Source organism: Callorhinus ursinus, unplaced genomic scaffold (assembly GCF_003265705.2).
Source record: "Callorhinus ursinus isolate GAN/ISIS: 27379988/994484 unplaced genomic scaffold, GSC_fseal_2.0 scaffold2, whole genome shotgun sequence".
NCBI classification, from domain to species: Eukaryota; Metazoa; Chordata; class Mammalia; order Carnivora; family Otariidae; genus Callorhinus; species Callorhinus ursinus.
The window spans coordinates 41,844,090-41,857,815 of record NW_027397064.1 but is presented as its reverse complement, the minus strand read 5'-3'; the positions used below and the strand labels follow the sequence as shown (position 1 = coordinate 41,857,815).

General features: G+C 39.1%; 1 protein-coding gene across 3 annotated transcripts in view; it reads right to left on the bottom strand.

The window, feature by feature from the left end:
• STAT1 (signal transducer and activator of transcription 1) overlaps positions 1–13,726 on the bottom strand; it is a 295,742-nt gene that overhangs the window by 70,954 nt on the left and 211,062 nt on the right. The window lies entirely within an intron of this gene.

Here is a 13,726-nt window from a genome sequence, read left to right as displayed (position 1 = left end):
GCTTCAAAGAGGACCCGGAGCCTCAGAGGACATGCAGCGTCCACTTGACACCTTGATTGCAGTCTGGTGATTCTTTGAGTGGAGAACTCAATTAACCACTGACCAGACTCCTGACCCATAGAAACTGTGAGATAACAAATTTGTGTTGTGTTAAGTTCCTACATTTGTGGCAATTTGTAACACAATAGTGGAAAACTAATATAGCTCCTTTTCACTTAATCTCAAAAGCTGAGCACTTAAAAAACCATCTTGATATGATAAGGGAAGGTCAAATAAATCACAGAATCTCTGGCCTTGACCTCTTGCGTGTCTAAACCATGGTCAGCAGCTGCTTTTCTCCAAACCTTTTTTTACATCAGAAGAAGAAATGTCTATTTGTATAAGCCAATACAAGTTAGCAAGCTTTTCTTTTACTTGCATTTGAAATCATTTCCAACTAATACAGCAAACTTCTGAAAGTAGCATGAGCAAGTTTTTATTGGTTCATTGGCAAACATTTATAAGGAATCTATAATGTTCCAGGTAGAACACACACACACACACACACACACACACACACACACACCAAGAATAAAAAAACAATCTTTGCCCTCAATAGGCTCATAGCCTAGTGTTGGAGGAGGAGCTGGTGAGGAACAGCAGGAGGGAATGGGCAGAGAAATCAGGATACGATTAAAATATAGAGTGATATAGGGGCACCTGGGTGGCTCAGTCATTAAGCATCTGCCTTCGGCTCAGGTCATGATCCCAGGGTCCTGGGATCTGGCCCCGCATGGGACTCCCTGCTCGGCGGGAGGCCTGCTTCTCCCTCTCCCACTCCCCCTGCTTGCATTCCCTCTCTCGCTGTCTCTCTCTCTCTGTCAAAATAAATAAATAAAATCTTAAAAAAAATAGAGAGTGATATAGGCTATGATAGGTATAAGAAGGTCTTAGGAAAGCTCAAAGAAGGGATACCTAGAACAGACTATAGGGCTGGCTGGGAGGGAAGGACTGGATCTGGAGGTTCAGGATGTGGAGCAGAACTATAAGGGGTGAGTACAAGTCTCTCAGGAGGGAAATCCTGGCACAGAGAGGAGTAGAGGTCAGTCAGTCAAATAATTGACAGTTATCAAGCACCCAGTGTGAGGCTGGGGAATGTGCCAGATGCTCTAGGCTAATAGAGACATAGAGTACATGGTGCCGGCCCCAGGTTCTTATAATCATCCCTCATTCCCTGATGGAGCTGCATGAGTACTCTCCCTTGTCTAGGGAGATGGAAATGACACCTGACACTCCATCCTGCTGCCTGCTCCCCAGATTAGTGCCTTTGACAGCTGCCCCAGATGGAACAACACCCAGAGAACAGCTTACCCATGGGAGAATCTAGGACAAGATTCTTCAGGAATGTGGTGTGCACAGGGAATTCAAGAAAATAGAAGTGGATTTGACAGGGAAGACAAGCCCTTCAGCTTTGAAGTAGAATCTTGGAGGCATTCAGGCTTAGTCAAACCACATCATCTCTCCTCTCAACTTACGGTTCTTACAGTCTAGGATTTTGCTTGGAAGTTAGACAGCCCCTTTAAATCTCCTTTAAATAAGTAGAGGAACAAATATGTCAAAATACTAAAATGTGAATTCTGAAATTGAGCCTAGAGAAAAACACTGGAGGTAAAAAGACTTAAGGTAGATACTGTTGCAGGAACTTGAGAACAAGAATAAAACAAACCTTATTTCATCCATTGACCTGTTTTCATCATGTTGGAGGAACAAAGATGATTTGGAATGCTAAAAATAAGAGGTAACTCAGGGACTGGGGGAACTATGTGTTTTTATCTGAGAGGTCATCCAGTCCAGCCTCCCCAGTTTTCCCGGGATGCTGGGGAAGCTTCCCGTGTGGCAGCAGGTAAGGAGTTTGCCTGGGACCTAGAGGTTTGTTTTTTTTCTCAAATTTTTAAAATGTCAGATTTACTGAGGTTTAAAATATATATAAAGTATATATATTATATATATTACTATACTATAAAATATATATAGTATAATATATAATACAGTAAAATTCACCCTTTTTTCCATGTACAGTTTGATGATATTTGACAAATGTGTACCATAGTATAATCCACCAGGAAGAAGACAGAGGACATTTCCATCACCCCACAAAGCTCCTTCTTGTCCCTTTATAGTCAGTTCCCCCTACCATAACCTCCAACCCTGCAACTAGGGACTTAATTTCTTTCCATTCATATATTTTTGTCTTTTCCAGAAAGTCATATAAATGGAATCATATAGTATATAGCCTTGTATGTCTGGCTTCTTGCTCTTAGCATAATGCAAGGCCAATTTTTAAAAGGTCTAATGTTTTGCCAAGGTCATCTTTCCTTGTGATCTAAGACTAAGTGGGTGAGCATCAATGTACATGCTTACCTTAACAAATACACTGGAGTATGACTGTAGACCTTAAATCAAGCCTGCTGAATACCGAGCTGTTTCTCTTTGTTATCTGTTTGGATGCATGTCAAGCTTCACTTGTACGGTGCAAACACTATAGCAGCAGTGAATTTATACATGAATGTGGCTCTATTTATTAGCATTTAGAAATGCATAATTGCATTTTAATCAGTCAAGAGCACTTATGGGCCTATACTATAGGCCTCAAAGAACTTGCAAAGATCATTAAAAAGACAGCATATAATTAAATCTATAGAACTTTATTGCTGAAAGGAGTTTTAGGGATCATCTAGTCATAGCATCACAGAATTTCACAGTTGGCAGTGACCTGCAAGATTTCCCAGACCCACCCATCATCTCAGATTTGAATTTCCTCCTGGACAGCAAATCCTAAGAGCAGACAAGCGATGCAAACGTGTGAAACTAGCAGTAGAGATTAATAGGGCTTGAGGCACACTGAAGAGGATATGGTAGTACCTATGGTCATTCAAATTCAATTTAAAAAATCAACACTGTGAAAAACCAATAAATATACATCTCTGGGCACATCTCTTGAGTCAGTCCTTGGGTTATCATATTACAATCTCTTTTCTACAATAGCCTTCTCAAGTTTTTAGCTAGTGTAACAGATACTACTGAGACCCTGCCTTATACCCTTTTCATTCTTAGCAGTTCATTGTGTGCCTGCCTGGCTTTCAACTGCCAGTGTAGCACCAGGCAGGCAGAAAATGGCAGAGGACTAATGGTTTCCTGGAGTAGTTTTCAACCTCAACTGATGGAAATTTGTGTATGAGCATCCCAGCTCTCTCATTTTGTTGGGAGGATAACTGAGGTGAGTATTTTACACTGGCCTCCAGAATTTTCAAGTGGGATTAGAGTTCCTATTGCTACCATTGGACTCTTGTGTGAACAGTATATATATATATATATATATATATATATATATATATATATATATATTCACTTCCAGCTTCCTTTTCTTGTCTTACTTCTGTTTTTCCTACCACTCTTTCCTTGGATCACCTGCCGGATAAGCTATACTTGCGTGTGGATCCTCATCTCCGGGTCTACTTCTGTGAGAAATTCTCAAGTTAATGTAGCCAGTGAATACTCCGAACACCTCCAGAGATGAGGGATTCTGCATTCCCAGACCCTTGAGGTTATCTTGGGAAATCTCTGACCCACAGAAGTTTCTTCCCCTTACTAAAGTGAAACTGTCTTTCTATGACTGGCTAATCATTCACTCTATGGGACTAGATACTATTGTCTAGAAATATCCCTCTTTAGAAAGAACCATTCAACCCAATTCTTAAATTGTTCAATTATTCTTGAATATGTTCTACATTTCACTCATTTATCTATGAAAGAAAAATTGTTAATTGGCATACAAAACCAGTAGTGAGAATCTGGAGTGAAAAGTGCCCAGGACAGGGAAGGTTGGAAGAGGATAATGGACTTTCCTCATCATTTGAGATGGAAACCAGATCCACAGTTAAATGTTAAAGGAAGGGTCAATCCAGAAGACTAGAGAACATGACATCATTTTGTTTACATAGATAATACATTTAATGGATGATGTGCATAATTTATTGTCTTAGTTTTTCATTTGGGAAAGCATCAGGAAAAATGTGCTATGTCTTCATTTTCAGCCTGACAGTTTTCAGGCACCAAAGTTTGTTTCCCAGTCAAATGTTTAATGTTTGTTCCTATATGCAGTACCTAAATGGGCATCAGACACTTTGTAAAGGTGCTGGTATGGCATTAAATTCTCACCTTCCTTCCAAGAGGCATCTTTTGGGCCTCTTTAAAAGGCAAGAAATGTTGTGAATTGTCTGAGCAATGTCCTGATAGCATCTCCCTATTCCTTCCCACTCTAAGAGCAAAAGGAGAGCTTCAGGAAAACAAAGAGCTGGGCGAAATGGAGTGCAAACGAGTACAAGTAGATTTCAGAGCCCTGATAAACATCCCTTCTGACATTCTGTTTGAAATAAAGTACTTATTGAAGAGTTCAATGTACTAGTTTCCAAATTTTGAGAGTACTTTGAGAACATACATGGCCATGTTTTCACAACCAATTTCTGGGACACACTGAAAGGACTGATTACTTGCTAATATGTTTTTTTCTTATACAAGACTACTCTGTGAATATGTATTCCTGAGTAATTTATGAATAGTGTCTCTTTTAAATTTTTGAAAGAGAGATAAACAAGTAATTATTGAATTCAAGGCTACACCTAATTCTCCCACTTCTCCATCTGATATAATTACAATAAGTCTGGGGTGTGCATATCTGAACATTTTCTGGTTTTGATTGTCAAGCAATCAAATAGCATTTCTCGCCCCCATTCAGACCCATAATTTAGAAGCTTCTCTACAGTGACACTTGGTGCAGTTTAATTATAATGCTCTTCAATCCAGAAAGCTATTTAAAGGACGATGGAAGCTGTGCATTTTCAGTCCTTTCTCTTAAAAACGAGTCAGAAATGTATGTGTAGCTGATCCCAAATTGAAACTTGATACTTGTATTGTGCATGACTTTGAACAGCAATGCTTTTTCCTTTATAGAATGGCTGATATTTTAAAATATATGTTTCTTTCCACGAAAGAGTACCCAGCACAGCTATATCGTTTTGAAACTTTTTCACCACGACAGCTAGAAGAAAGCATGTAAAATTTCACAATCATCTGCATTCTGTTTCCAGCAAATACTTTTTCATTTCAAAATGAAATTCTCAAGACCCAAATGGGTAGGTGTTTTAATTCAGCATGAAAATAAAGAACTGCTTTTTCTGGACATATTCTCTTCCCTTCGCTGGCACTTACTGGTACCAACTTGCTCTTAATTATCTCCCATTCAATGCTAGTCATAACTGCCCGCCTACTTCACACTCAGTCAAGGCCAGCCCACAGCACTCACCCCAGCCCCCTCTGGCTGAATCATCTTCTTCCACCCACGTCCTTTCCCACTGCCATTTCCTTTCTCACTTCAGTGCTCTTTTCAGAGGGACAGTCTTGCTTTTCCAAAGCTTTATTTCTTCATTCTGTGTTATGTCCCCTTTATATTCTAGAAAACCACAATTCTAAGGGAATTTTCTTCCCATTACTGAAGACAAATCATGCTTAATACATCATAAAATCTGTGCTTTTAGTTACCCATTAATTCTTGTGTACTTTAGGGAAAAGTAGGATTTTGAGAAACTACCTTCACTCTAACATGCAAAAGATAAAAACGGAGTCATTTTTGTAAGTTTTTACCTTGGCAGAGACAAAGGAAATCCTAGGCCTGGGCAATTTAAATAGTCAACCTACAGTTTGACATTCCTAATTTCAGGATTCTCTCACTGATTTTTTTTTTTAATTCTACAATAAAGTCCTATCAAATCATTAACTCTCAAGTCTCCAGTTTTTCTTAGGCATAAATGCTGACTGAATGGCTCCTACAAAGTGTGGGAGCCTGGAGGCACAAGGATTTGATACCTGAAGGTATCCAAGCTCTGACCGGCTAACAGAAACTTTGTGCTAATACTAGCCCAGAACATGAAAGCACAATTAAAGGGTTCATCTGTATGCATTATTTACTTAGTAATCTCAACATTTTCAGGAGGTATCCATGCATGAAGATAAATCCTGGGCATGAACAGGACAAATCATTTGTTATTATCTCACAAAGATTCCTAACACAGGTCTTGCAGTGACCCCAACAAGCAAAGGGAGAAAAGAGGAAGCCGAGGTCAAGTGGTCAGTGATGGCCCCATTGGGGGGGGGTCCCTTTTCATTAAGAAGTTTATAGTTAAAAGAAATACCCTTGACCCAACTCCTCATTTTATATGAGAAAAATGAGCTTCTGAGGCCCGACTTGTCCAAAGTCATTAGGGAATTAGTTTAAAAAAATTAGAACCCAAGTATTGGGGCATCTGTGTGGCTCAGTCTGTTAAGCGTCTGCCTTCACTCAGGTCGTGATCTCAGGGTCCTGGGATCAAGTCCCACATCGGGCTCCCTGCCCAGCAGGGAGTCTGCTTCTCCCTCTCCCTCAGCCCCTCTTCCCCGCTCATGCTTTCACTCTTTTTCTCTAAAAATAAATAAATCTTAAAAAAAAAAAAGAACCCAAGTATTACCAGTGACAAAAGGAAATTTGTCTTTCTCAGTGCCTGGCACTGTGCCTTTCCCTTTTATCATTTCACCAAATTCTCACAATAACCCCACAGAAAGGCATCATTATCCCCATTTGACAGATAAAAAAACGAGGGTCATTAAGGTAAGTAATTATCCCAAGTTCACATATACACTGGGCAAGTGATGCTGCCACATTGAACTTCTTGCCGACATTCACAGCTAACGGTTCACAGCTTTGTGCGCACTCACACGGGAAGTGCCAGGCAGTGCACTGAGCTCTTTAGAATATCTGACTGAAGTCTCACAACAATCCCTGCGTTGTTGTTTATGTGTTGGTAACGTATCATCTTTATCTCCATAATGAAAGCATGGGATTTTAGGCTTCTTTTGTGCCTTTTCTGCTATTTTGTTATTGTTGTTATTGTCTTGTTTGTCTCTTTAGACACAAAGACCATTTTAAGAAACAGATGGCAAACAGGCCCTTTCACATGTTATTGCCTGGAGTCCAAACTGCCAGTATGTTTTAGCAGACAAGAAAGTAATCATACTCTCACAACCCTTAGCATTTTCCCCTGAGCACTTAATGGAAAGTTTTTTTTTTTAAATTTATTTATTTATTTTAGAGAGAGAGCAGGGGGAGGGGCAGGGAGAGAGAGAGAATCCTCAAGCCGACTCCACTCTCAGCATGGAACCCAACACGGGTCTCAATCTCACGACCCTGAGATCATGACCTGAGCCAAATCAAGAGTCAGCCATGTAACCAACTGAGCCACCCAGGCACCACAATGAATAGAAAGTATTTCTGAGGGAAGATGGATGAGGGATGAAAGTCGGCAGCCCTGCCTATCCTTGGAAGTTTACCAGGGGAAAATGAACTGAAAGGAGGTGCTTAAGATCTTTGCTCTTACCTTAGGTTTGATTGGGTGGGAAAACTGAGATGAGGGGAAAATGTGCTTTTATTATTTTAATTTATCTGCAGTTACACACAGCACAATTCTAACTGCTTTACTCAGTAAATAAAGGAATCTACAATTTAAATAAAGTTCTGACTTGTGTCACTAACAACCTATGCATCAAAAACAAAATAGGGAAAATTAGGAGATATAGATAATAAAAATAATAAAATACAATGTGTAGTTTCTTTGAAGATTTGTGAACAGACCTTCCAAATTACAATAATGCATTTTAAATGTGCACCCATTAACTTGGTACTCACTTTATTCAGTCATCCTCCTCTGTCTCCAAACCTTCTCGATGCCCCACCCAATGTCTGGAACACATTCCCCTTCTCAGCTCTATGAGCTCATGCCTTTTCAATTGTTCAATCCTCCCTAAAATTAACTTTCAGGATGTTTTTCTGTACTAACTGGAAGTGTGGTGGTGATTTCCTTTGGTATATCTGTCTGAAACAACCTTTTATTCACTTATAAAATGAAAGTCTAGATTAGATCATCATTAAGGTGTCTTCCAGGTCTTAAATTTTATGTGTTTCTAGTGTAATGTATTAAATCAACAAACATGTATTGAGCACCTACTGTCAGGCACTGTACCAGAAATCGGGGGGATTGGGATGCAGTCCCTCCCCTCAACCACTTATTCTATGGCAGGGGAGAGGGCATCAGAGATGACTAATTATCACTCAATATTAAAAATGATAAATTAAGGTATGTGCATAGGGATCGAGTGGCTAATTCTTTCTAGATGGTTGGTTAAGTAAAACACAGAGATGATGGCATCTGAGTTGAGCCTTGAGAAATGAGTTAATAGGCCCAGACAAGAAGCAAAGAACCTTCTAGATAGGAGGAATAGCTTGAGTGATGACATAGAAATATGGGAATATCTGGGTAGAGCAAAGAGAGCATAGATGAGCATACTGGTGGGGCAGTAGGACTAAGACCATATCCTCTGAGAAGTCAGTTATCCAGTATATCAGTAATCTAGGGCTGCCATACAAAATACTACAGACTGAGGGGCTTAAATAACAAAAATTTATTTTCTCAGAGTTCTGGAGGCTGGAAGTCCAAGGTCAAGGTGTCGGCAGGTCTGGTTTCTTCCCAGGCCTTTCTCCCTGGCTTGCAGACAGCCACCTTCTTGCTGCACCCCCTCATAGCCTCACAGCAGCCAGACTAGCTACCATCATGTCAGTGTATTAAAACTCAGTCACTCCATTCATAAGAAAACCCTTAGGCCTCACCCAAATGACTGCATATTCTGACTTTACATTTAATTTTTAAAAGAGAGTTTATTTGTTTTGTCTTGGGAACTAGCATATTATTATTTATATATACACATTCTTTTTTTTTCAACAAAAAATTTGAGTAGGCTTTGATGTTTGCTTAACCAGTTTTATACCCCATTAGGCATACCACATATAGATAGAATCATCATTAAGAAATACACTTGACAATGGCAATGATGGTAAATTATGACCTCTCTAGAGACCAGGGACCATGCACTATTATTCATTTGTATATCTCTGATATTGCCTAGTTCAGTGCTTTGTATGTAATAGAAGCTCAAAAGTGATTTAATGAACTGAATTAAATTGACATAATTATGATTAGATCTTTAAATCACTTATGTCTAAATTTTTCTCCAGGGCACCCGGGTGGCTCAGTTGGTTAAGCAACTGCCTTCGGCTCAGGTCATGATCCTGGAGTCCCGGGATCGAGTCCCACATCGGGCTCCCCACTCAGCGGGGAGTCTGCCTCTCCCTCTGACCCTCCCCCCTCTCATACTCTCTCTCTCTCTCTCATTCTCTCTCTCAAATAAATAAATAAAATCTTAAAAAAAATAAATTTTTCTCCAGAACACTATAGAGAAATCAGCAAAAAGATCTGAAATAATTATCCTCAAGTAATACAAAATAGCCATGTAAAATACCACCCACTTCTAAAATGGATATACTGATGCATTAAACACACTGCATGACAGACTTGTCTAATTTTATTTCCATGGAGTTTCACACCATTAAAGTGGTATTGCAGTTCAGGTCAGGACTAACATTGAATGAGGATTCTGCATATGGTTACATATAGTTGTGTATGTATGTGTGCATGTGTGGCTATGTTTAGAAGGAAAGCAGATTTATTAGCAGAAATAGAACTTCAGGTCTCATAATCCCATCACAAATATTCTTTGCAAAGCAGGGCCTGATGGATGGCTCTAAGGAGACACAGGGCACAAGCAACCATGTTAACATAAAAAGTGCTACTTTCCTCCTGGAGACCTGCAAAGCCAAAGTACTCTTCCCACCCCTTGAAGGCTCTCACCCTAAAGCTCCATATAGGACCCCCACTAGCATTCATCCTAGAAGAACTGGGCCCCTGACTAGAGACAAGTCGGGTAGAGGATCCCTCTCAGTGGTTCTATTGTACGACTCAAGATAGCAGGGATAAATTGTTGACTGAAATTCCTTTGCTGATAATTTAACTATGTGCAGACAGTATAATTGCAGCCAGGGATGCAATTAAAATTCAACTCAAAATATATGGTCCCTATCCTCCAGAATTTATAAACCAGTGAGAAAGGCTCAGACATTTCTAGCTAGCTATAGTCATTTCTGACTGTAGAAGTCAGATGCTAATCTATAAAATGAGTAAAGTGCTGCATGGGGAATCTGAGGAGGGGGCCATCACCTCTGATATTGTGGAGGAAGATACAAATCTCACTTGAATCTCACTTTTGGTAAATGGTTCTTTTTTTTTTATTTAAAAAATTTTTTTTAAAGATTTTATTTATTTATTTGAGAGGGAGAGAATGAGAGACAGAGAGCACAAGAGGGAAGAGGGTCAGAGGGAGAAGCAGACTCCCTGCTGAGCAGGGAGCCCGATGTGGGACTCGATCCCAGGACTCCAGGATCATGACCTGAGCCGAAGGCAGTCGCTTAACCAACTGAGCCACCCAGGCGCCCGGTAAATGGTTCTGATTAAAACATCTAGCACTATGAATTTGTAAAATGCTTTAAAAAACCCTAATAAAATTATTTAATTTATTGAATATATACAAAGTCCAAGATACCAACACTATGCTATGCACTCAACTGCATTCCTCATTTTACCCTTAAAAGAGGCCTAGAAGTAGGTACTGTTATGATCTTGTTTTATAAATAAAGAAAGTGAAGTTTAGAGAATCAACTTACCTAAGGTCATACAGTTAGAGAATGACAGAGCCAGGATACCAGTCTACACCTGTCTGACTCCAGAGCTCAAGATTTGATTTAACTACTATGAAATGCATATCTCTGTCTTCCCCCACCCGTGTGTGTGTGTGTGTGTGTGTGTGTGTGTGTGTGAATTCTATTTTATAAATGAAGAAACTGAGATTTGTAAAAGTCAAATGACTTCCTTATTTCTCTATCACTGGAATTTTTGACAAAGCAAGCCAAAAGACATTAAACAAACAACACAGAACACAATCTTCAAATAGTATATCCACAGATATCAGGGTATTTCAAACTAAATTTTGCTCAGTGTCAAGAAAATATCTGTGTTCCTTGCCTCCACGATATATGACTGATGTTTAAAAATATTTCTATGTTCTGATTTCCCCTTATCCTTAAGAAAGAAAAGAAATTTAACACAAGACTTAATTTGTAACTCAAGATTTATCTGCCTTTATCTACACAAGAGTATTAGTTGTCTCAAAGCTTTTCCATTTAATTCCTAATTACTTACATATTTCAAATTGCTTGTAATATGTTTCTTTAAAAAGAGTAGAGAGCTTTATTGGTAGGTTACAATTATAAGATTATACAATTTCCACAACTAATTTAAAAGTAATTAATGAAGGCTCAAGTTTCAAAATGGCAAGAACCTTATTTCAAAAATGTTAATTTCCAGCTCATTGGGAGTAGCAAGAACCTCTTCAAATATTTATCTTCAAAAGTGTCAAAATTTCATATACCAAAATACATAAGACCACAATTTTTGAAAAGATTTTTATGGCATTCTAGTGACACAGTGAGTTATATACCACATCATATCAACCATTCTATCTACCTGGAATAGGAGCAAGGAACTTTCTGTAGCTTGTATTACCTCCTTTGAAGCCCAGGAGGACATAATTCCTGTCCACTTGAGAACAGAATTATAGTCTTCAACCAGAAAGTTAGTCAACTGATCCCAGGTTTCCAAATTAACCAAGTATACAAGTAGGGCACAATTCTAAAGAAAATGTACAGGGGCACTGGGGTGGGTCAGTCAGTTAAGTGGCCAACTCTTGATTTTAGCTCAGGTCATGATCTCAGGGTCCTAGGATTGAGCCCCATATTTCTGGCCCCATGCTCAGGAGTGTCCTCGGGGATTCTCTCTCTCTCTCCCTCTGCCCCTCCCCGTGCTCATGCGTGCTCTCTCTCTCAAATAAATAAATAAATCTTAAAAAAAAAAAAGAAAATGTACAAATGGACATCGGGTATCTCAGATTGGAATAAACAAAGAGCAAAGAGCAAACTTAAGTATGTGCTTAGGGTACCAAAAATGCCAAAAGCGGTTATAAGTAGTTATTAGGGGGGTAAAAGTAGACTTTAGTGAACTTCATTACACTGATTTTATGAATCATATGGAAAAAATTGGGGGGGGGTGCACCGGGGTGGCTCAGTCAGTTAAGTGCCTGCCTTTGGCTCAGGTCGCAATCCTGGAGTCCTGGGATTGAGCTCCGCATCAGGCTCCCTGCTCATCAGTCTGCTTTTCCCTCTCCCTCTCCCTCTGCCCCTCACCCTGCTCATGCTCTCTCAAATTAATAAATAAAATTTAAAAAAATTTTTTTTGAAATACATATATGAGAGGTTGAGGGGTGGGGAAGGCATCATAACCTCTTTGGTGGTTGGGGTCACTAAAGGCAATCAACCCTTTATATCTCAAAAGAGAACGATTTGACATAATATACAATTGATTAGGCAGAATCCCCCCAAAAGTCTTTGTGACAAATATTGGAAACTTTTAATTCAGTTCATAAAATGGTTCGAGTCAACAATAGCCTATTTCTAAGTTATTGTCCTTGTGTGACTCAGTGTTTCAACTATGGGTTATTTAAGCTGAGGTTTCAATAGAGATTGTAGACATACTTCAGTAGATGTTTATTGAATGCATAAATTAATGAATGAACTAGAAGCAATAAACCTGGATTCAAAACTCACATTTTTTTTTTCATTTCTAATCTGTGACCTTGGATCACTTACCTTGAGCTTAGGTTTCTACAGCCATAAAATGAAACTTATATGCTATATATACTTTATGGAGTTCTTAGGATGATCAAATGAGATAATATAGTAAGATCATCTCATTAAGGTAGTTAAATCTCTTATTTGGGTATGGGAGAATTAGAAATGAGACACCTATTTGAGGAATTGTATTAAAATCCTTTATAACATTCCCATAATCATTCATTCATCAAAGAGATATAGACTACTACAGGCATGGTATTAGGTACAGAGATACTTTTGTGATAAAGCCTCAGGAAATAAGATGTTTTATGTCCATTTTGACATAGTCTACAAACTATGTAGTCTTTGATATAGCCTACAATTTATTGTACTTTCAACCTTACCATCTCTCCGTGGGGCCCTTCCATCTTTGAGAATAAGAGAGGAGGTAAGAGTGTCTGTTTTACAAATTGCCTAGTGATTTTCAAAAATCAGAGTTTAATGGTTTGGTTTTTTTTAGAGTCATGAAATAGATGCGAATGTCAACACTGCCCAACCAAAATGTTACCCCCTCCATGACCTCACAACCAAAATGTCATCCCCTTCACGGCTTCACAACCAAAATGTCACCTCTTCTTGAAGGCACCCTCTTTCTCTCTGGTCTCTAAGACTTCACAAATGCTTTTCCATCTGTCTGGATCACTGTCTCCTGGCCTCCCTGCTCCAGCTCTCTTGGCTCCTAATCTAACCTTTGGCACTCTCTTCAGTCATTCCCTACCCTGAACAGCTTCTCCATCCTCACTCCTCCCTCCTGCCCCCAGTCTGGATAGGTGCTTTTCTCATCCTTAGGGTAGGGTATTTAATGAAATCAAGTTTGGTTTTTTTTCTTTACTGGAAAGATATCATCTCAAACGTGTTAGTGGAAACATTAATTCACCTATGGAGCAAATTCTTTTGCTTTGGGAGAATCACCAGAATACTTTTATAAATATAATCACCACCTATTGTTCTTAGAGAAAAATGTTAAGTAACCATTCATCTGAAAGC